This window comes from Neophocaena asiaeorientalis, unplaced genomic scaffold (genome assembly GCF_003031525.2).
Source record: "Neophocaena asiaeorientalis asiaeorientalis breed wild unplaced genomic scaffold, Neophocaena_asiaeorientalis_V1.1 scaffold67, whole genome shotgun sequence".
NCBI classification, from domain to species: domain Eukaryota; kingdom Metazoa; phylum Chordata; class Mammalia; order Artiodactyla; family Phocoenidae; genus Neophocaena; species Neophocaena asiaeorientalis.
Window position 1 is genome coordinate 7,537,392 of NW_020173731.1, and position 23,065 is coordinate 7,560,456.

The following is a 23,065-nucleotide window of genomic DNA, read 5'->3' on the forward strand; positions in this document are numbered from 1 at the left end:
TGATCATTTTCTTGCTTTAGTGCAACGGTTCTCAAACTTGGCATGCAAAAGAATCACTTAGAGGGCTTAATTAAACACACATTCCTCCCATCCCAGAGTTTCCAAATAAAAGGATCTGGATTGGAGTGGGGCCTGACAACTGCATTTCTAACAGTGATGTTGATATTACTGGTCCAGGGACCATAATTTGAGAACCACTGATCTGGTGGAACAAAAGGTATAACACATACATAATTGGAATGCCAAAAGGAGAAGAAAGAGATAAATTTCCTCTAAGATCAGGAAAAAGACAAGGATGTGCACTCTCACCACTATTATTCAACATAGTTTTGGAAGTCCTAGCCACAGCAATCAGAGAAGAAAAAGAAATAAAAGGAATACAAATTGGAAAAGAAGAAGTAAAACAGTCACTATCTGCCAAAGACATGATACTATACGTAGGTAATCTTAAAGATGCCACCAGAAAACTACTAGAGCTAATCAATGAATCTGGTAAAGTTGCAGGATACAAAATTAATGCACAGAAATCTCTTGCATTCCTATACACTAATGAGGAAAAATCTGAAAGAGAAATTAAGGAAACACTCCATTTACCATTGCAACAAAAAGAATAAAATACTAAGGAATAAAACTACCTAAGGAGACAAAAGACCTGTATGAAGAAAACTGTAAGACCCAGATGAAAGAAATTAAAGATGATACAGATGGTGAGATATATCATGTTCTTGGATTGGAAGTATTAACATTATGAAAATGACTATACTACCCATAGCAGTCTACAGATTCAATGCAATCCCTATCAAACTACAAATAGCATTTTTCACAGAAGTAGAATGAAAAGTTTCACATTTTGTTTGGAAACACAAAAGACCCTGAATAGCCAAAGCAATCTTGAGAAGGAAAAACGGAACTGGAGGAATAGGCTCCCTGACTTCAGACTATACTACAAAGCTGTAACAATCAACAGTATGGTACTTGTACAAAAACAGAAATATAGATCAATGGAACAGGATAGAAATCCCAGAGAAAAACCCACGCACATATGGTCACGTTATCTTTGATAAAGTAGGCAAGAATATACAATGGAGAAAAGACAGCCACTTCAATAAGTGGTGCTGGGAAAACTGGACAGCTACATGTAAAAGAATGAAATGAGAACACTCCCTAACACCATACACAAAAATAAACTCAAAATGGATTAAAGACTTAAATGTAAGTCCAGACACTATAAAACTCTTAGAGGAAAACATAGGTAGAACACTCCATGACATAAATCACAGCAAGATCCTTTTTGACCCACCTCCTAGAGAAATGGAAATAAAAACAAAAATAAACAAATGGGACCTAATGAAACTTAAAGGGTTTTGCACAGCAAAGTAAACTCTAAACAAGACGAAAAGACAACTCTTACAATGGGAGAAAATATTTGCAATTGAAGCAACTGACAAAGAATTAATCTCCAAAATATACAAGCATCTCATGCAGCTCAATATCAAGAAAACAAACAACCCAATCCAAAAGTGGGCAGAAGTCCTAAATACACATTTCTCCAATGACATAGAGATTGTCTACAGACACATGAAAGGATGCTCAACATCACTAATCATTAGAGAAATGCAAATCAAAACTACAATGAGATACCACCTCACCCTGGGCAGAATGGCCATCATCAAAAACTCTACAACAATAAATGTTGAAGAGGGTTTGGAGAAAAAGGATCCCTCTTGCACTGTTGGTGGGAATGTAAATTGATACAGTCACTATGGAGAACAGTAATAGTTCATTTAAAACTAAAAATAGAATTACCATATGACCCAGAAATTCCAGTATTGGGCATATACCCAGAGAAAACCATAATTCAAAAAAGACACTTGCACCCCAATGTTCATTGCAGTACTATTTACAATAGCCAGGTCATGGAAGCAGCCTAAATGCCTATCGACAGACTAATGGATAAAGAAGACGTGGTATTTATATACAATGGAATATTATTCATCCATAAAAAGGAACGAAATTGGGTCATTTGTAGAGACGTTTGTGGACCTAGAGACTGTCATGCACAGTGAAGTAAGTCCGAAAGAGAGAAACAAATATCGTATGTTAACGCATATATGTGGAATCTAGAAAAATGATACAGATGAACTGGTTTTCAGGGCAGAAATAGAGAAAGAGATGTAGAGAACAAACGTATGGACACCAAGGAGGGGGAGTGGAGGGGGTGGTGGTGGTGCTGTGATGAATTGGGAGATTGGGATTGACATGTATACACTAATATGTATAAAATAGATAACTAATAAGAACCTGCTCTATAAAAAATAAAATAAAAGTCAATAAATAAATAAATAAAGTATAGAGTAAAATAAATAAATGGTCTACATATAGACAGAGAATGTCAGAGTGGACAAAAAAAAATGCACAACAATGTTATCTACAAAATCCATTTTATAAAGACACAAATATGTTAGTAGTAAAGGGACGCAGAACCACTGCTCTGGCTCTCAGGAATGACTATCAGGCTTTTGTACTATTGGTGAATTTATTAGTGTTATTTTCACAGGAAAATTTTCAAATTAACCTTTTTGTGAAATGAAAGGACTGGTCATCTCTTACAGGAGTTTAAACGGGAAAGATAGAGGCAACTGCACTGGGACCCCTGAAATGGCCAAATCAAAATGACAAACCTGAATCAGTGGGCCTTGTGTACGTGGACACTTTTAATGACCATGAAGGAGACGCTGATGGTGGGTGATTCGTACTCTTCTAGCTCCACCTGAGAAATGAGTTTGACAACAGAGCTTTATTCTGAAAGCCAGTTCTTGGTTGGCCTTGATTTTTGTTTTTATCCCAGGAAGCCTTCCAAGTGGGCCAGAATGAGAAAACACAGGTCAGTTCATTGCATAGAGCTGTGTGAAGGCAGAGGACAGGTGGGGGAATTGGCTGCTGGAGGGAGAAAGCTAACCTGGGCCATTTTGGATTTGGGTTGTTGGAGCTATTTTCTGAGCAGGACACTTGTGACTTTGTCTTTCCAATGCACCAACAATGAAGTGGAAAGTAAAATATTTCACTGGTTGTTTTGTCACATCTCACATGCAACATTTGATTGATGGTTTGGACTGAACTGCTCAGATGTTGAGTATTTTGGAATTTTATGCTTTTATGTCTGAGATGATCAAAATGCACTGAAGAATATTAGTTTTATGCAATGTTAAAGGATGCTCTATGTGTCTGTGTTTGAGTAGGTATGTGTTGTGGAAAGGGAGTGTGGAGAAAGCCAGGTTCCGAAATGCCTTAAACAAAGTGAACCGGTTTCTTTGTTATGAACCTTTAATATGAGCAAATGTGCAATGGGAGTCATTTTTTTATTGAAGTATAGTTGATTTACAATGTTGTGTTAATTTCAGGTATATAACACAGTGATTCAGTTATATATATATATATATGTATATGTATATATATATATATATATTCTTTTTCAGATTCTTTTCCCTTATATGTTATCACGAAATATTGAGTATAGTTCCCTGTGATATACAGTGGGTTCTTGTTGGTTATATATTTTATAACGGGAATCTTGACAGACAATGTGGAGAACTGTACTGTGGTATGCAATATTTCCCAAACTCATTTGAATAGAGGCTCTTTTTTCTCCATACAATGCCTGTATTAGAGGTGAATAACTTCCAATGTGTGGCTTAAACAAAGTAAGGTTTTTATTTTCTTTCAGGTGAGTGAAATCCAGAAGTAGGCAGTCCAGGTGACTGTGACCCCATGATACCATCTGGAACCCAGGCTCCTGTTACCTCTCTGCTTTTATAACGTTAGCTCATTACTTCCATCCTCCAAGTCACTACACAGTTCCAGATGGCTAATGTTGTGCTGACCGTCACATACTTGTTCCAGGCAGAAAGTTCGAGGAAAGCGTGAAGGGCATAAAGTATGCTCCCCCTTACTGAGCATCTCCCTTAAGGGGATTTCCTGGAAGTTCCATCCCGTATCTTCAATTTGCATCTCGTTGGTCACGTTTAGCTGCCATGGAGACTAGAAATGTAGGCCTAGAGTTGGGCACATTGCTGCTGTGAAAATTAATAAACAGAGACCTCCATTTAGAGTCAGGATGCCAAAAGGAAAGCTCTTATGTCCTGCGATGATAGCAGAGCCCAACAGGAAGAAGAAAGACTTCCTCTTCTTGTCTGGCATGAGCTCAGCAAATAAGAGACAGTCACAACTCAGGCAATGAAAAGCCATTATACTTCGAGCTCTCAACTCCTTCAACGGACTCTTGGTTTACTATAACCCTCCCAACTTCCTTTTCTCCTCTATAAAGGATTTCTCTCCATTTCTTGCTGGGGACTTGCACGTGGCTCACCATGGTTGCAAACCCTGAACTTCAATTTTTGCTGATCCCAAATAAACTCTTCCCTTTTTTTTTTTTGCTGGAAAAATAATTGGCAGTCTATTTGTTTTAGGTCAACACTGCTCTGAGTTAAATCAGAGTTTTATAGCCAAAGAGGAAAGGAAGAAAAAATGTCAAAGAGGCAAAATAGTCTCTATACAAATATCCAACCGAACAAACCTCAGGGCTAAGTTTGGGAAATGTTGATGTGTATTATTTCCCCACTGGTTTCCAATGTTTTGTCTTACCCGCATGCTACATGGTCTTCCTCTCTCTCTCTCTCTCACAAGCACACACACATTTTTGTCTCCGTATATCTTTGTCTCTCACATACATATATGTATATAGAAATATATATATTTATACACATATGTCTTAGATTACCCACAGATTATAAGTGACTAATAGACTGTTAGAGCAGGAAGAAAATTTAGAAATTATTTAGCTTAGAGGTTCTCAACCCTGGTCACACATTAGAATCAGTTGGGGGAATTTATAAAAATACTTATGCTTGAGTCCTACCAGCTGGAATCATAATCTTCGGGGATAACGCCCAAATATTCTTTTTTCCTAATGCTTCCTTCCCAGTTGATTCTACTCTGTAGCCAGGGTTGAAAGTGTATGGTCTAGACCAACTTCATTACTTTATAGGAAAATTATCTGTAAAATTACTTATTTCATGTCTGCTTCCCCCATTAGACTATAAAACCTATGAGAGCAGGAATAGTATCTATTATGTTATCACTAGATTCATCCCCAGAGCTTAGCACAGCACTGGCACAAACTTGAATAAATGAATGAGTCAACTAAGGCCCAGAGAAGGGAAGGTCGTCATGCAAGGTCATACAGCAAATACACATACAGAAGAACCAGGATTAGAACTATGTCTCTTGACTTCTTGTTCAGGGCTCCTTCAGGTATTCCATGGCTTCCATAGTTAGAAGGTCAGAACTTGGAACAATTTACTCCAGAACTGATAGATGTGCTCTTGTGTTCCTGCAGTGCTTATGGTATGCTGTTGTACTTATTTGTGAATCTCGCGTTAAGAACTGTATCTTATTTCTTCAAGCATCATCTACCACACACCTTGCCTGGCTCACCATAAATAACTCATGATAACAGCTAAAGGAAAAGAATGAAAGAAGGAAGGGAAGAAAGAAAGAAGGAAAGAAAGAAGGAAAGAAAGAGAGAGAAAGAACCCATGCAAATTCACTCCTTTGGAACACCATAACTTATTTTCAGAGTCTTTCTTGTCAAATGCCACTTTACTATCTTCAACTTTCCCTTTCTATGCCTTAAACCTGGATTCTACATGCTCTCTAGCCAACAGCTCAATTTTAATTACCTATCTGGTTGAAAAGTCTTGAAGACTAATTCACAGTAAGGTGTTAATGACTGATAAGGTTTGATGGCATACCTTATCATAACCTTCTTGGGATCTTTGCATATCAACCAGGGACAGTATCCTGGCTCAAAAGAAGGAAAGTCTAATTGGAAAAATCTAAGTCTAATGAACAGAACTCATGAGGGGTAACTAGGGGGTGTAAGCAAGGTGGCCTTCCTAGAGGGATATAATCACATCAAAACACTTGTCATATATCAGGCAGCTAGGTGTTCCTCTTTGAATAGGGAACCTGGAATGCATGCCTAGGGGTCAAGTCCTCAAGTCTGCCTTAGTTAGAGGTCTACTTTGATCAGGGGGTTCTCACTTAGATGCATCATGAATGCAATGGTAGAGACCAGCTACCTCCCTGGGGTGCTGTGGAGGCTTGGCCACAGGGGCACAGACCCATATGGTCCAGGAGGAAAGGAATGCATATTCAGTACCTGAGGCAGAGCTCTTAATAAATGTTAACTCTCTTTCTTCTCCCAGCAAGCATTGCTCAGTCAGCAGCCCCAGAGGGAACAATTAGATTGTTTATCCAAACCTCAGCCACTTTGCTATGTAATTGATTTTTCATTGAGTGTATTTAGGAAATAGTTATTTACATGAATACAGGCACACCAGGGACTTGGCAGCATCTGATCATAGGAAATGGGAGGGAATCTAGATCAAAGTGTAGAATTCAGTGGGAGGGAGGGTGGGCTTTAGAGGCAGATAACCTAGGCTGAGAATCTGACTCTGACTTTGTGTATTTGGGCAAATTATTAACCCTCTGAGCCTTGGTCTCCTCATTTGAAAAGGGGGATAAATTTACTTGCTATGAGGATTAAATTAAACAATATTATAAAATATCATAAAATTCTGAGGGCTGGGCCTGCTACCTCCTATACACTCAATAGGCTGTTGTTATTATTACTATTATTATACTATTATTACTGTTAGTTTCCATGCCAGGGAAGCTTTCGAGTCCTCCACTTAGCCTACCTGACCCCAAACATATTTCAGTGTTTGGCCTAAGTCTTAGCTTTCTCCCAGAGCCCTCCCTGACAGCTCTGGTCCTTCTCCAGTTACCCACTTCTTCCAAGAACATTATGAGATTTAGTCTGTAGCATCATATTTTAAACCTCAGTTACAAGCAATAGTGTTTTATTTTCTTCTTCCCTGTCTAGGTCAGGGATTGTCAAACTACAGTCCACAGGCTATATCTGGTCTTCTGTTTTTGTGTGGGCTGTGAGCTAAGAACAGTTTTCACATTTTTAAACGGTTGAAAAAAAGTCAAAAGAAGAAGAATATTTTGTGACACATGAAAATGATATGAAACTCAAATACTAGTGTCTATAAATAGAGTTTTATTGGAAGATAGCCACACGCATTCATTTGCATATTCTCTATGGCTGCTTTTGGGCTCTGATGGCAAAATTGAGTAGTTAGTAGAGACAGTATGACCCATAAAACCAAAAATATTTAGTATCTGGCCCTTTAAAGTAATGTTTGCTGAGCTCTAGACTATAAGCTTCTTAGGTGGGCAGGGTGTGCCATTCTTGTCTGAATTTCGATGGCACATGACAGAACACTTGTCATATAGCCAGTGTTGGATAAATCCTGTGCATTGCTGATGGCAACATATCAGTTTTGCCACGTGGGTTCTATTGTGTGTCCTCCCTCGGCTCCTACTATTGGGGTGTGGGTGGAAAATTATTTGTACAGCAAGGGTGTGTGGTGAGTTGTTTCCCTTGTGGATTTGAGGTCTGCAAAGGCAGAGAGATCTGTTCTTATTGCAGCGCCAAGAGAAGGAAATGAATATTCACGGGCACCAATATGCACCTTGCACTGTCCTTTGTGTTCTGTCCTTTGATGCTGTATCTCATTTAATGCCCATTCATTTATTCAACAAATAGTTAACAAGTGCCTGCCATGGTCCAGGCATTGTTCTAGGCAGTGAAAATGCAGCTGGAAGCAAAACAGATAAAACATTTTCTGCTATCATTGAGTTTACTTTCTATGTTGAAATGGGCAGGAATTCTAAATAAATAAGTACAATATATTGTATAGGTGGGATTAAATGATAAGGGGAAAAATAAAGCAGACATGGGAGAGAGTACTTGTCAGCTTTTTATTTTAGGTGGGGAAGATTGTTCAAATTTTAGATGGAGAGGTCAGAGGAGACCTCTCTGCAAAGGTGATTTGAGCAAAGACTGAGGGTGTGAACCATGTGGATATGTGGCAAGAATATTACGGTTGACCCTCAAACAACAGGGGTTTGAACTGCGGGGGTCCACTTACATGCAGATTTTTTCAATAGTAAATACTGTAGCTCTACATGATCCATGATTGGTTGAATCCATGGATGCAGAACTACAGATACAGAAGAGCCATGAATATGGAGAGCTGAATGTAAGTTACACATGGATTTTCCACTGCGTGGAGGGTTGGCACCTTAACCCCTGTGTTGTTCAAGGGTCAGTTGTATAGGTAGACGGACAGCAAGTGCAAAGGCCCTGAGTCAAGAGACGACTTGGTGTGTCCAAGGAATAGCAGCAAGGCTGGAGTGAGGAGAAGGAGAAGAAAATAGTAAGAGACGGTGGAGGGAGAAAGGGGGTAGGGGAACGGGGGAAGGAGCCCGATCATGGAAAGCTTTTCACATCACTGAGAGGGCTTAAGCTTTTCTTCTGAGATGGGAAGTCCCTGAAAGTTTTGAACACATGATTGAGGATACCTGATTTTTATTTTAAAACAAGAGATGTACAAAGTAGGTGTTTCTTGTTTTCATTCTATAGATAAAAACACTGAAATTCGGAAAGGCCAGGCGGTACGTGGTTATACAACGGGTAAGAGGAAGAGGTGGGATTTGAATGGAGGCTTAGCCAGATTCCACTGCCCTCTCCGTCTGGCTGGCTGGCACGGAGTGGAGCCTCAATAAGGGAATTCAGAATTACTTCTGGTTACTTGGGCTGTGGAATGAGCTGCACAGCCCCGCACGCTGTCCCTCTGCTCAGCTCTGCCTTGGTGCTGGGGACAGCTAGGAACATGGTCTAAGAGCTGGCCAGTGGGCCCTTCCGTCTTCCTTAAACTTGCGCCAGCCGTGCAGTGGCCGAATGACAAACATTAATTAAAGTACGAGGGAGCAACTTAATTAGCTCCTAATATTCACATGCTGCCAATTAAACACCTTGATGACTAGTTTACTCTGGAGCTTAATTAGGTGTTTCTAAATAAATCTAGCCCTGTGCTACCACCTGTCAGTTTCAGAGCCAAATCTTTTCTTGGACATGCCCTCTCTTACTTGGGAAGGAGTAGAATGGATGGTCTGGGTGGAGAAGTAAAATGAGATATTGGCATCTCTCGAGATTATTTCATGGTCCTGTTGTGGATTTTGAACTTGGTGAAAATCACTGCGCAGACCATATCTCTGTCCCTGCCTGTGCTACCGCTAGACTTCTGGTCACAGACACCTTTAGCTAAAGGGCTTGTAAGAGAGGAAAACTGTAATGTGCATTGCGACGTTTCCCTCCTGCAGGTAATGTGAAGTCCCGCTATTTGGTCCCAACTGTCTGTTGCCTAAGCACGGGTTATCCTCTTAATGACTGTGGAAGTGACTTGTTCTGAATGGGGGCCAGAGTTTAACAGCAACACAGGAGTGAAGGCTTTAGACTCCTGCAAACTCAAGATGTGTTAACAGAACCAAGGGATTGCTGGAGATGCCAGACTGTGTCATTCGATGGAGAGATGACGCCCTGTGGTACTTGGTGCTGGTCAGTGACGTGAGTGCTGAGTAAAAGGGTAGCATTTTCCAAGGAACATCGACAAGTAGATATTTCCCATGGTTGCTGACCAGCTTGGTAGGGGTGCCTAGAAATCAAATCAGTCAAGGAATAGATGAAGAAATTGAGTCTTGGGACTGGGTACGGTAGCCATCATTCAGTCTATGAAGAGCTACTCTCATAGCAGGGGTCGTAAGTATATTCCATGTTGCTCCATAGGTCAGTACAAGTGTCCAGGGGTGAACAGTACCATAACCCACATTTTCAATCATTGTACTTTACAGAAGGAAAGGGAGAGGTTTGCTGGGTTTACAGACCTCGTCACTCTCCCCGTAGCTAGGGCCGTTTTGAAACACGATCCCAAAGTCTCTGATTCTCCTCATCGATAGATGGCGTATTTATCCCCTCTCCTTGAACCTGTGACATTTTCACCAATAGAATATAGGATAAGTAGCAATACACTAGCTTCTGGGCCCAGGCATTAAGAAACTGGCAACTTCCATGCCCTCTCTCTCGGATAGCTCATTCTTGGAACACAGCCACCACAGTGCAGGGAAGCAAGCAGGTGCCTGGACAGCCACATTTAGGTGTCTCAGCTGACAGCCCCAGCTGAGGTCCCAGCAGACTGCCACCATCAACCACCAGACACATGAACATGCTTCTCTGCATGGAGCGGAAATGAGCTGCCCTCACTGAGCCCTGCCCAAATAGCACATTTGTGAGCAAAATAAATGATTGTTGCTGTTTTCAGCCTTGTATTTGAGGTGGCTTGTTAAATAACTGCATCACAGGCAAGGCGTGCTCCCAATATTCAGCATTAGTCCTAACTTGAGTGTCAGACCGTTCTGTCTGTGCAGTAAGTTAGGTCAGCCTGACCCTGGCTCACTGCCTGGTACATAGTAGTGACTCAGAGCATTTGCTGAGTGAACGAATGACTGTGTGTTCCAGTCATGAAAACTGAAACCTTGCCTTTGCCTTTGTCTTGAGACCCAGTCTTCCTCTACTGTCCCAGTTCAGTGTGTTTTTTAAACCTTGATTTGAACAATGGTGTCCATGTTTGAAATACAATCTGAAGGTATTTCAAATATTGATACCTAAAAGAAGTAAGTGTGGAGCTGCTCCGGGTGAAGTGGGGAGACGGCTCTTCCCTGTCAGCCTGGCCTCCCCTCCCCATCTCACAGGCACCCTGAGGAAATTGCTTTTGTGGTGCTCAGGTGGAAAAACCAATGTCCCTGTTCATCTCCATACCATTTGCCTTTGATCCTTGCTCTTGAGTCTGTCCTGACCACCTTTCTCTCCCATAGGTAGGACCACAGGTTAAAACTGAACCAGTAAGTGGTAACAGAGGCCTTGTTGCCCACTAAGAGCCCTGGTGAGTTTTCTGAGAAATGAAGTACTAACGTCTCAGCAGATAAAAGTGAGGCCCCCCCTAGGAGCCCCATGAGGCAGTGAAGCAGGCTCTCATTTTTGGGAAGAGAGGCAGGGCTGGCTGTGGTCTGCCTTGCCAGCATGAGGGAAGGGTAGGGGCAAGAGGGAGTCTCCACATGTGGGTGTTAGGATAGAAGCCCTTGAACAGGGGGTCAGGAGCATCCCATTTGGCCTAAAGCAGATACTGTAGGAGGTGTCGCCTGTGGGGAAAGCTGAGCTCTCACCAGATCTCATGGGAGGTATTTATGTGTGAACACAAGTTTGGAAGATGGAACATGAGGCCTGAAGGGACAACAGTGGCACAATCCTCTTTCTCTGGGCCCCCTGAATGTGGAAGTCTGGGCCTGGGAGATGATGACTGGGGCGGAGGCTAAGGTGAGGGAAAGTGGAGGGGTGCTGTGAAGTGTGCTCAGAAGGCAGGAGGACACTGGAGAGGGACCCAGTGAGATAGGCCAGGGCTGAGGGGGCGGTCAGGTAAAGGACTGGAAAGGGCAGAGCCAGGACTCAGGGAAAGGCAGCTGATAAAGAAGCTTGCTCTCACGGAAAGGGCTGGAAGACAGACATGTGGGAAAGAGAAAGGGGGAGGACTCCAGTGAAGGGGCCACAGACTTCCTGAAGGTTCTGAGAGAACTGCTAAGTTTCTTCCTGAACTATGATGGGGGCTTGGGGTAGGGGTAGGGGGAGGAGTGGGAAGGAGTGGGGTAGGTCCAGTGGCTCAGGCCTAAAGGACTGTTACTTTTTCAGAAAGCCAGTGTGATACAGTGGAAGAACCCTGTCTGGGAGTCAGGAGGTCTGGTTTCCTGTCTGACTTAGCCATCAACAAATCATTTTAGTTTTCTGGGCCTTTCATTTTCTTATCTGTAAAATGAGGATGTTGATTGTTATTGATTGCCAAATCCCTTTGAGTTCTAAGATCCCATCCAACAAACACGTGCGGGCTAGGCACAGTGCTGGGCACTGGAGGTGCAAGGTGACCAGATGCCCTTCCTTCAAGGGGCTTGCACTGCAGTGGGGAAAATAGACATTTCTACAGGTAGCCAGGCTACAGTGTTAAAGGGGGTGAAAGCACTGATTCTGTCACTAGGCCCAGGTTAACACTTAGGGTGACATAGTAAAAAGGAGAAGAAAATCTCAAAAATGGGAGCTAAAGGAAGAACTGATTGATTTAGAGGGAAAACAAGGGGGTCTGGGAGAGTGTGCCCCAGGCTTCAAAGCCAAGGGAAGAAGCAAGGGGAGGAGGGCTGTCTGTCCTTGGCCCATCCTGAACCCCAGGGCCTGCTCTGAATGGCTGAGGCCCCGTGCTGAACAAAGGGCTGTGGGAAGGCTGCGTCCCAGGTCCTCTTCTCTAGGGACACGGAGGAGTGCTCAAATCAATTCATTTCTCTGAAACATTTCTTTATTTTCATTTTAGAAAAATTAGAAAATTGAAAAAAACAAATGATTCATAAGTTTAGTAGTCAGTTAGCATAGTGTAGCCCAGATCTCCCTCCACCCCTCTCTCTCTTTCTCTCAACGCACACAATTTTGTGCTTTTCTCACTTGGCTTATAATTGAACATCTCCCCTTGTTGATAAGTATAGATTGACATTGACAGCAGATCCCAGGACTCCAACATGGTGGCAGCTATTCCAGTGAATAAGAAGAAACTCACAGATGTCAAAATAGGGGAGCGGCGGAGCCGGATACTGATGTGGATTTCACCCCTTGAGACGTTGAGTGGGTCTCAAAGAGGTTATCACTGCTATTACAACGGGTGTGTCAATGTAAAGAAAAAGAGTGTAGCTGAGGTTTTCTGGTCTGGCAGCTTACATGCTCTTCAGCTATTGCCTTTCTCACAAAGGAGCTCAAACACGAGCGGTCACGCAAATATCATTGAAGTGTGGAGGGTGCCCCGTGCATCCCTGACCATGATGTTCTTTGCCTGACATCCCTGAATCCTTTCATATCCTACTTGAGAATTAACACCCAAAAAAAGATGAATAAAGCACCCAATAAAAAAATATATCAACATCTTCATTTTTAATGGCTTAGTAATTTTATTATTGTGCGAACATAACAGAAATTATTTAACAATTCCCTATTGTTTGAAGTTTAAGTTCCTTTCCTTTTTTATTTGCTATTATAAGCAATGCTTTAATGAAAATAGTATTATGCATAGATCTTGGCACACCTACCTCATTATTTCCTTGAATATGATGATTTTACAGCTCCCCATGTGTATTACCATGTTACCCTCTGGAAGATTTGTTCCCACTTACTCCCAATAGCAGCGTATAGATGTCATTTTCTCCCTCTTGCCGACTCCAGGCATTATAATTCTTTTTAATCTTTGGCATCTGAAAAGTAAAAAGGGTATATCATTGTTTTAAGTTACATTTCTTTTATTACCATTGAGGTTGAACATTGTTTACATTTTTAAATTGTAATTGCATTTCTTCTTTCATGATTTGCTTTTTCAATAGCATTTTGCCATTTTACCCCTGTGGTGTGTATATTAGTTTCCTAGCGCTGCCATAACAAATTACTACAAACTGCGTGGCTTAAAACAACAGAAATTTATTTTCTCGTAGTTCTGGAGGCTGGAAGTCTGAAATTAAAGTGTCAGAAGGGCCATTCTTTTTCTGAAGACTCTAAGGAAGAATCCTTTCTTGCCTCTTCCTAGATTTGGGTGGTTGCCAGCATTCCTTGGCATTCCTTAGTTTTGTGGCTTCATTACTCCAAGTTCTGCCTCCATCTTCCCTCCAGGCTTGTCTGTGTGTCTCCAAATTTTCCTTTCCTTCTAAGGACACCAGTCAATGGGTTAGGGCCTACCCTAATCTAGTATAAACTCAACTTAACGTGATTACATCTGTGAAGACCTGATATCCAAAGAAAGTCAGATTTACAGGTATCAAGGGGGTAAGGACTTGAGCATATCTTTTGGGGGGACCACTGCACTGTGCTTTTTTCCCCCTATTAATTTGTAATGGCTTTATACTTCACCTTTAACTCCTTTGACTCACACCTGCCCCTCAGCTCAACCAGAGAGGGACAGAGATTGGATTGGATTTGAGGAAGGTAGGGTTTTAATGCCTAACCACTACGTGAATCATGAATCCTGTGGGTCTCAAGAGCTCCTGCATTAACCCTTTCTTAGCAAAGAAGCTAAGTGATGGATGGAGAGAAAGAAGAGGTTACTTTCCTGGCACTGCTGTGAGTGACTCTTGGCAGCTCTTCCACTAGCACGTCTTGAGGTCAGTTGGTTAGAGCGGATCATGATCAGGATGGGAGAGGCTGAGCCACCAGTGACAGTCTTTGAATCATAAATAAGGGAATGAATGACCCCTGGCACTGGGAAGAGCGTCATCTGGCTTCATTTGTGCTTCCAGGCTTATATGAGGCTGTTTGACTAATACTGGTTTCTTAAAAGCATAACGTGACTCTTTTCCTGCTTCTCAAGTATTCAAGCATTTCAGGGGCAGCTTGACCCTGAACTTAGTTTCCTTGTTCCTGAATGGATCCTGTTCATCTTAAGAAGCAGAACTATTACCAGCTCAGAAGACTCTCTGCTCTCCCTGACCTCTGCAAGATTCTTCTCTAGATGGATAGGAGGATGGGAAGAATTGGCTCCAATTTCCAGATGAATGAAGCTGGAGCAGCAGTATTCTAGTGAGAACTTCCACTGGGGCCCAAATCCAGATCCTTCCCTTCTGTGACCTCACCACCGAGGAGCAGCTCTGCAGAATCAAGAACAAGATGGGGCTCCAGAGAGGTTCTGGAGTCTCTGAGAGTGGGAAGTACCTTGTCCCCTGGTGGTGAGGGGGCAGCCTGCCCCCTAATGGGCCTGGGGCAAGAACCAGTGTAGCCAGAAAAACCTTTATCTTTTACTGGGACGTCAAGCGCTGTCAGGGCCGGAAGTGAGAGTGAGGATGAAGAAAAGTGCACCACGCCCACCACCACTGCTTCCTGCTCAGGAGAGAATGTAAGCATCAAGACAAGTGGCTTCCAGAAGGCAAAGGCCGACCATGGGAAAAGTGCTGGAGTAGAACGCTGAATTTAGGGAAAGTGTAGACCTGGGTTTGAATCCTAGCTCTGCAATTTACTAGCTGAGTAGCATGAGCTAATCCTCTTCTCTTCAAGTTTCAATTTCTGTTTTGTGAAAATAAGACAATATTTTGGTAAGTTGTTTATAGGATAAAATAAAATAATGTAGGAAGAAAAGCCCATCACGGGGTATGGCACATAGTAGGTACCAAATAAATGTTCATTTATTTCTTCCTTTTTTTCATCCTATATACTTTGATTGGAGCAATACGACTGAATGGTTCTCCGTAAAAGAATCCCTTCACCCAGCTAGTTGAAGTTCTATAATTCTCTCGTTCTTTGGGCTAAGACACTCTCCCTTAAATATGTTTTTGAAAACTTACTTCTGTCTTCACCTGATCAGAAATCTGCATATCACAGACCTGGCCAGGACTTGTGGGACACATTAAGCATGACTCTGATGGGAAGGGTGGGGGGCTAGAGCTCCACTCCACTCTGGGAGAGCAGGCCTAAGCAGCTCCCTGTGGGTATACCCTGGACTGGAGAGGGAGACACAGGACAGGAACCCCGGGATAGCCTGGATGAAATATGACTCTCCCTCGGGAAATGTCCATCACACAGGCTGTCTAACCTCCCTTCTAGGCAAATGGGAACCTGAGGGTCCTGGAGACTTTGGGCAGAGTGTGAAGATGAGAGCATTACCTGCCTACAGGTGAGGAATATGGGACTGAAGCGGTCACCTTGGGGAGCAGTTGAACCCCAAATCCAGGCAGACTATTGAAACAAGTCATCGGTTTGAAAGGGCAAGTCAGAAAGGGCGAGTCCAGGTGGGAAGACCAATGGACAGCATCCAGGGAAGCCAGAGGTGAAAGTTCAAATCCAGGGTGGGCAATGGAGACTGAGCCATGCTTCGAGATGGTAGCTGCAGAGATGCTTCACAGAGCTCCTGCAGCCTTGGACAGGAGCCGTGATGACCAGGTAGGTGTATTAGGATTTTCCCTGCCATCCACAATCTGAGTCCCCACCTCCCTGATCAGTTCTAAACCCTTTTCTTGTTTTGCACCTGAGTGTGAGGAAACATGATTCCTAAAGCACAGGCTCCAAATCCCAGCTCCTTCTTCCTCCTCTGAAGCAGAGTGAAGGATCCATCAAGGAATTAAGGCCACTTTAGTGAGCATTAGGCCAACGCTTCTGGAAACCACTTTATTGCCTTGGAGTAAGTCCTTGTGGTATCTCTGTAGCCAGGAGCCTTACTTAGGGCATCTGAGACACTCTGGCCTCGAGACTTAGTTCCCAAGGGCATTGTCTCCCACAAGAGTCAGTCTTTTGAAGGATTAGGCATTTTCATCATTAGGGGGAATGAGATACCACAGGGACTGCCTTGACCCTTCCGGGGGGGTCATAATCCCATAGACTAAGATTCTGGTTCTGTGTAAGGGACGGTGGATATTATGCTCTGTGTGCTTGAATGTGTGATTCATTTGGCACTGAGAATAAAGCCAGGTTGAATAATATTAAAATATAAACCTCAGAGGATCTGAAGAAAAGCCCTGAAATCATTGTTGAATCATAAATTAACACTCTAAAGATACTAGAAATTTATCCTAAATTTAAGACCTTCTGTTTTTATTTTTTCCATTGAGTTTAAATGCTTCCCATGAATCCTAAATATTTGGGGGCTGCAAAGTTGATTAAACACCTGAAATGTAGTTCCCTGGGGCATAAGAAGAAAAATATTAAGCACTTTTTAAAAGTCCATGAGTGAGGGATGAGTTATGGTTTCTTTGAATAGTGAAAATTGTGCCTTCTCTACTGAGGTCAAGAGGAAATGAAGAGAAAGGAAATCAATAGAAAAATGACTCTCATGCTTTAATCATTATTTTCTTCTTCCACCAGGCACTTGCTGTTGGTTTGTACAATTAATAGTAAAGTGATTAAAAACATACTAAAACCTTGAAATAGAGCATGGGACAGTAGCCTGAACAGAAAGATCCTTGCTCCTACATCATTCTGCCTCCTTGATGCCCCACTCCCCCATCCTTTCATCCATCTTTTGAGCATGATTCATACCTTAATGCTGCTATGATGTTACATATTTATATGGTGATTCATCTTTCAAGAGAGTTTGTGCCTAGTGCTGCAAATGGTCTAGCAGTCCACATTTTATCAGCCCTTTCCACAAACACTGAATTATGACATCCCTGGTACCCAGAAACACTGTGCTTGTGGTCCTGTCACTTGCTATAAATGGGACCTTGCCTACAGCTTGATATCCTTAGTCATGAGTCAAGTGGTCAAGTCAATAAGTGTTCATTGAGCACCAATTCTCAGATCCTACTCTTTGATGTGTGAGGTAAAGGAAGAGCAGGCTGGCCAGTTGGCATCCAGTGATTGGGGGCAGAGGCCTCTTATCCACAGGATTTATTATCTCCATCTTTTGGAGAGGTTAATTAGCTTACCCAAGGTTCTAGGCTAGTAATTGGTAGATTTGTACTCAGGTCTCCTTGATCTTAAGAAAATGATAAAGTAGGGAATGACAGAGAGGATAAGTGGGAAGTTTAGATGGATTCTGAAGCAGGCCTGCTATTACCAGCAGGGAATTTTCCATATCCTCCCAGGGTGCACTTCTTCAATGAGTTGAGGTTATTTGATGTATTGGAACAGATGGACATCAAGTATGTACTTAACACAATTCCAGTTACTGTGGGGTTAACAAGTGCCAACCAGGGCCTGATTTCCACACCCTCTGCTACTGCAGACTTGCATCAAAGGGGAATGTAGTTGGAGTCTTGGGTGATGAAACCTTGGGAACCAAGAATTAATTCACAGAATTAGGCAGATGTCTGGGACTAGCTACAAAAAGAAGGACTGGCCACAGAACTCGGGTCAGGAGAGAGAGGAAGCCAGCTCTTAACCTGGAGAAATCCCCTGAGGTGGTGGAGAAGGAGAGCAGAGGAGGTGTTAGAGTTTTCTGAGCAAAGTCAGCCCCTGCAGGCAGGTCTTTCTTCAGTTTGGTTGACCCCAATTTGTAATTTTGATAGTTTTTCTGTTCACAAGTCCAACCTATCTACAGATGATTACCTGATTTGAGTCCCATCCTGGTACTTTGGGGGGCCCATCCTGCCTCTCCCTGGATGCGCAGGACTGGTGGATTGTCCCCACTGCCTCACTGATTAGGGCTTGCTGGCAACAGACATTCTTTGGGTGGTGGCTGCTTCCTGTTTCTTGCATCCTAAATACCAATTTATTACTGAGTCCAAGCTTGCTCTGCTCACTGCACGACAGGCCAGTAAATCAGGAGACGAGTTGTTGAGGCAAGGAATAGTGACTGTAATTGGAAAGCTGGCAGACCAAGAAGATGGCAGACTAGTGTCTCAAAAAGACTATCTTATCAGGATCTGGATGCCAGTTTCTTATATAGAACAGAGGGGGAGGAGGTGAGGAAGTAAAGCAAAAAGGCCATAAGTCTTGCAAAACATCTCCTGGTTTGGCCAGCCTCGGGGAGGGGACGTGTGAATTTCTTCTTTCTTGCAGCCATTCACAGGTGGGCAGGGTCAGAATGTTTAACATTTAGGCAGAGGGGCAGGCTTCCCTGAGGGAAGCCATTACATATGCCAATAGCTATAGACAACTTCCTTTTAGTGATTAGAGTAACAAAAAGCAAGGGAGAGCAAAGGTTAAAGTAAAAGAAACAGATCCAACATGGAGTCAGATTTTGTTCTTCCCTGTTACAAAATGATACTTGGGTTCTTCTGCTTGTGCTTTGTCTTTGGCCCTCTCCCTCCCCAACGAGTGGCTCTTCCTTCAACTGTGACCTGAAACATGTCGGGGGTGAAAAGAGCTTTGAATGCTGCACCTCAGCTTCACCTTGGTGGGAAGATGTCTCCAGACTCCGCCTCTGCAGTCAGTGTCTTCTGCTCCCATCCCTCTCCAGTGTGAGGTTCTTGAGCTGATCCTAGATCTGTCCCTCTTTCTGCCTCCCTGATTCATCAAAGGAAGTCTCAAACCTTGATCTTGCTCTCAGAGAGCCTGCAGTCTTGCTAGATAAGCAAGAAGTATGCAAACAAAATAGGTGGACAGCATTCCAAAGAAGAATGCAGTCCAGTGCTAAGCTGTGTAATGTGGCATGTGGTAGGAAAACATTGAAAGGAAAGCAGCACAGGTGCTGGAATCAGGAAAGGCTCCATGGAGGAGGTGAAGCATGGATTGGACAATGAAGATGGAGGAGTTAGTCCTCCTTTTCCCCATCCTAGCTACAGATGCTCCAACTGGAGTTGTGGGTTTCCAGGTCCCAGCTTTTGTATGTGTGAGTGCCAGCAAAAGGGACCAGGTGATTAAGAAGGCCTCGATTCCCTCTAGATGGCCATCAAGAGTTATTAGTGAGGAAAGCAATCATTTACCAACAGACATTAAATCTTGGCTGCTTGCCCATATGGGTAGTGATCATAATGAAATCTACTCTCCTGCCAAATGGATATGGATAAAATCTTAGAAAATGAAGAGACGGATTCTTTGACAGGGAGCTGGAAGCAGCATCTATCAACAACAGGTGCCCCATCCTCAAGGAAGGCTGTAGGAATTTAAGGGCATGAGCGTGTTAACACAAGTTTGTGTGCCCGACGCATAGTGAGGCCAGACAAACGGAAACGTTGGCGTTTGGAGCCGAGAAATGTTTATTGCAAGGCCATGCAAGGTGACGAGGTGGCTCATGCCCTAAAAAGCCTTGCGGCCCCCTGAAGGTTTACGGCAAAGCATTTTTAAAAGCCGGGTGACAGAGGGAGGTTCGCAGGGTACGTGATCAGATCGTGCACAATTCTCTGATTGGCTGATGATGAGGGAACCGGATGGTGTCACAGGGGTCAACATTATCAGTCCTTAGCCTCCGGGAGGCCTGGGGCTATGTGCTCATGGTCATCAAGTAGTTAACATCTTCCATTTGGTGAGGGGTTTTCATATCTGCAAAACAACGCAGGAAATTTGCATCAAATACTATTATCTAGGTATTTCATAGAGGAGCTAAAGCAGAGGGTATGGGAGAAGGCCTGTCCTGGTAAGGCCCAATAGGGTCCTGCTCGGTTACAAGTGGGCCTGGGAATGGGGAGAAAAGGGCTGGAGTCATGTGTGGTACTGAAGCAGGGAACCAGGGTTTGCATAAGAGACACACAGGGGACTTTGGGGAATTGCTTGTGTCAGCTCAATTCCTACCTTGAGATTCTGATTCAGTAGGTCTAGGGTGGAGCCCAGTGTAAGGTGCACATCTCCAGTTGGATCATAAGAAGACATTGTTTAATCTTTATTCAAATCCCAAGCCCACTTGAAACCTGGGAAGTGCTGACAGAATGAATGACAGAACCACATCAAGAATGGGCAGGACCTGGTGGGTTGGTGTTTCTCAAAGTGTGGACCCTGTGAGGCCCTCCTGGGTACAAATCCTTTCCATGTCCCCCATTTCTTGTTTGTAGGAAAAAGACTTCAGCTTCCCAAACCTTCCCTGGGTACCAAAGGGCAGGTTCAAAGAGTTGCTAATCAGAGAAGTAAGGAAATCCAGAAACAAAGGAGGAGCAGTCAAGAAATGATGGTGTAGTGACTAAAGCAGGATCCTGGTTCCTCCTCAAGGAACATACATAACAATACCTTTGAATTCTTCTGCTGGAACTAAGGCCCCCACTCAGGTGGAAGAGGGCAACTTCAGGCTGAGCACAAGATTCCTGGAGCACCACTATTACCTCACCACCAACCAATCAGAAGAAAGTAACACGCCCTGTAGCCCTCACCCCAAACATTGCCTATTAAAAACTTCTCCCCGGTTTTTGAGCATGAGCCACCCATAATCCTTGCTTAGCCCTGCAATAAACTTTTCTCTACTCCAAACTCTGACATTTCAGTTTGTTTGGCCTCACTGTGCATGGGGCACACGAACTTGTGTTTGGCGACAGTCTGTGGACCACCTATAACAGAATCACTCCAGATCTAATGAATTGAATCTCTAAGGGGTGGCAACCAGGAATCTGCCCTTTTGACAAACACACTAGGATGGTAGACACTTAAGTAGTTACGTATTAAGATTTGAGAGCCACTCAAGAAATCTTAGTCTCTAAGAACATAAGTACAGAAGCGCACCAAATTCATACAAGCAGTAAGGGTCAGAAGCAGGATACAAACCCAGATCTGGATGGCAGTGCTTGGGCAGGGACAACTAGATGAAGACAGAATCTAGCAACAGGCAAAATGGGCTCCATCACAAAACCCACAAAATGGGTCTAGGCAAGAACCTAACCTCAGAGGAACTTTATCCTTAAGGACCAGCAAGGGTCCAGGAAAAACAGCTAATGCAAGAACCCAAAGGGCTGTCTCAGAGATCCAAGGTGTGGAACTAGTTCCTAGGAACAAGAAAATAGCTCAGACTGGGGAATCATGGTGAAAATTCGTTCCAAAAGTAGGGATTAGTCTCTGATTAATACCTAAATCTGAAAAATGTTCCTAGCTGGGTAGAAAGCTCTGCTGTCTTATGTGATGTATAGTTATAAATGCTGATTGTCCAATATTAATTTGAAGGCCCCATGATTATGCCCATGGACAAAGGCTCCCACACAGAGCTCTAGTCTTTCTACTACCATCAACCCAATAATCCCAGAGAGATTCTCTTCTTTACATGCTGACTCTAGCATTGCCACTCAACCCTCAAATCCTGGTCTTATTCCTATGATAAATATTTTCCTTTTTTTTTGGCTGTTCCACATCTTACCTCCTTTCTCCTATTTAGAGAATTATTGACCTAAAGTCTTACTAAAAAGAAGATCTTGAATCTGCTACAAAGGTCAGGTACTCAATTTCCAGTCTCCTTTAGTTAGAGTGGGACAAATGACATGGGCTCAGCCAATCAGATGAGACCACCTGGACTTTATTTGGGAGCTAGTTTCTAAGAGTAGCAGAGGGTAGGGCTGGTGTCCTGTGCCAGTGTTGTTAGGAGCATGGCCCTTAGTTCCTGTGTTCAGTGGTAGCTGTTGAAGACCCCTCACAGTGGTTCTGTGGATTGAATTTGGCTATGGGTCTTGCTGCATAGCTTCTCTCATTCCTGGAAGTTCTGCAAATGACCCAACATCCTTCCAATAAATTACTTTTCTACTCAGACCAATCAGAAGACATCCAATTTCAGATAGGAAAACAGAAACCACTCTAGGCCTTTCAGCTGAGGGTATTTAATATCAGGAGCTAAATACGAGATAATGGAAAAGCAAAAAACCAAACAAGGAATGGTGAGTCAATCCAAAGATTAACAGCTGCAGGAAGCAGCTGCCCCTCCTAGGACTGGAGTTGCAGTTGCAGATATGTTTTCAGATCCCAGAGGCTAAGCTAACCAGTGCGAACTTGAATCAGCCCGTCTGGTGGGAGGTGGAGCTAAGGAGATACGGCCAGAATCTGTATTCTTCTTCCAGATATGACCTGGCCTGAGGCAAAGCAAGACAGAAAAAATACCCTGACTTCTCCTTTCTCCCTTCCTCCAGGTGCCACTGGCCGAAGCTACCCAGAGGCCAGCCTCAAGGGAGCCTTGTCATTCCCTGCCATGGAGAACAGAGCAAAGGGAAGGTATGGAATGGATATGGGAGACAACACATAAGTGACAAGCCCACAGAGTTCATCTCTGTTGCTTTCAAATAAGAGTGCTGCTGATCAGATGCTAAAGGGAACATCTCTACGTGAAATACAAACATACATTTGAAATCAAAATCTACAGGGTGGGTATTTCTAACACTGAGTGATATCCCAGCTGGAAAACTATGGGTACATAACGTCATCCCAGACTTATTTAGTACAGCTAGCACCCATGTCAGTTTATTTTACTGTTTCACACTCATAGGCTGTCTGCCTTTTCTCTTTTAGCTTGGAACCCTGGGGCAGTCAGTCTCCTTTGTGACCGGGTAACAGGAATAACCACCTCCCTTCTCAAATTTCCAAGCTTCCAGTCCTTTCTAGGTTTCTCTTAAGCTGCTTGGTCCTGAGGTTTTTGTCCCATTAACTGGTTGGAGTGCCATAGCTCATGAGAATAAATTAAGTCTGTAGCTCACCAGAGGATTG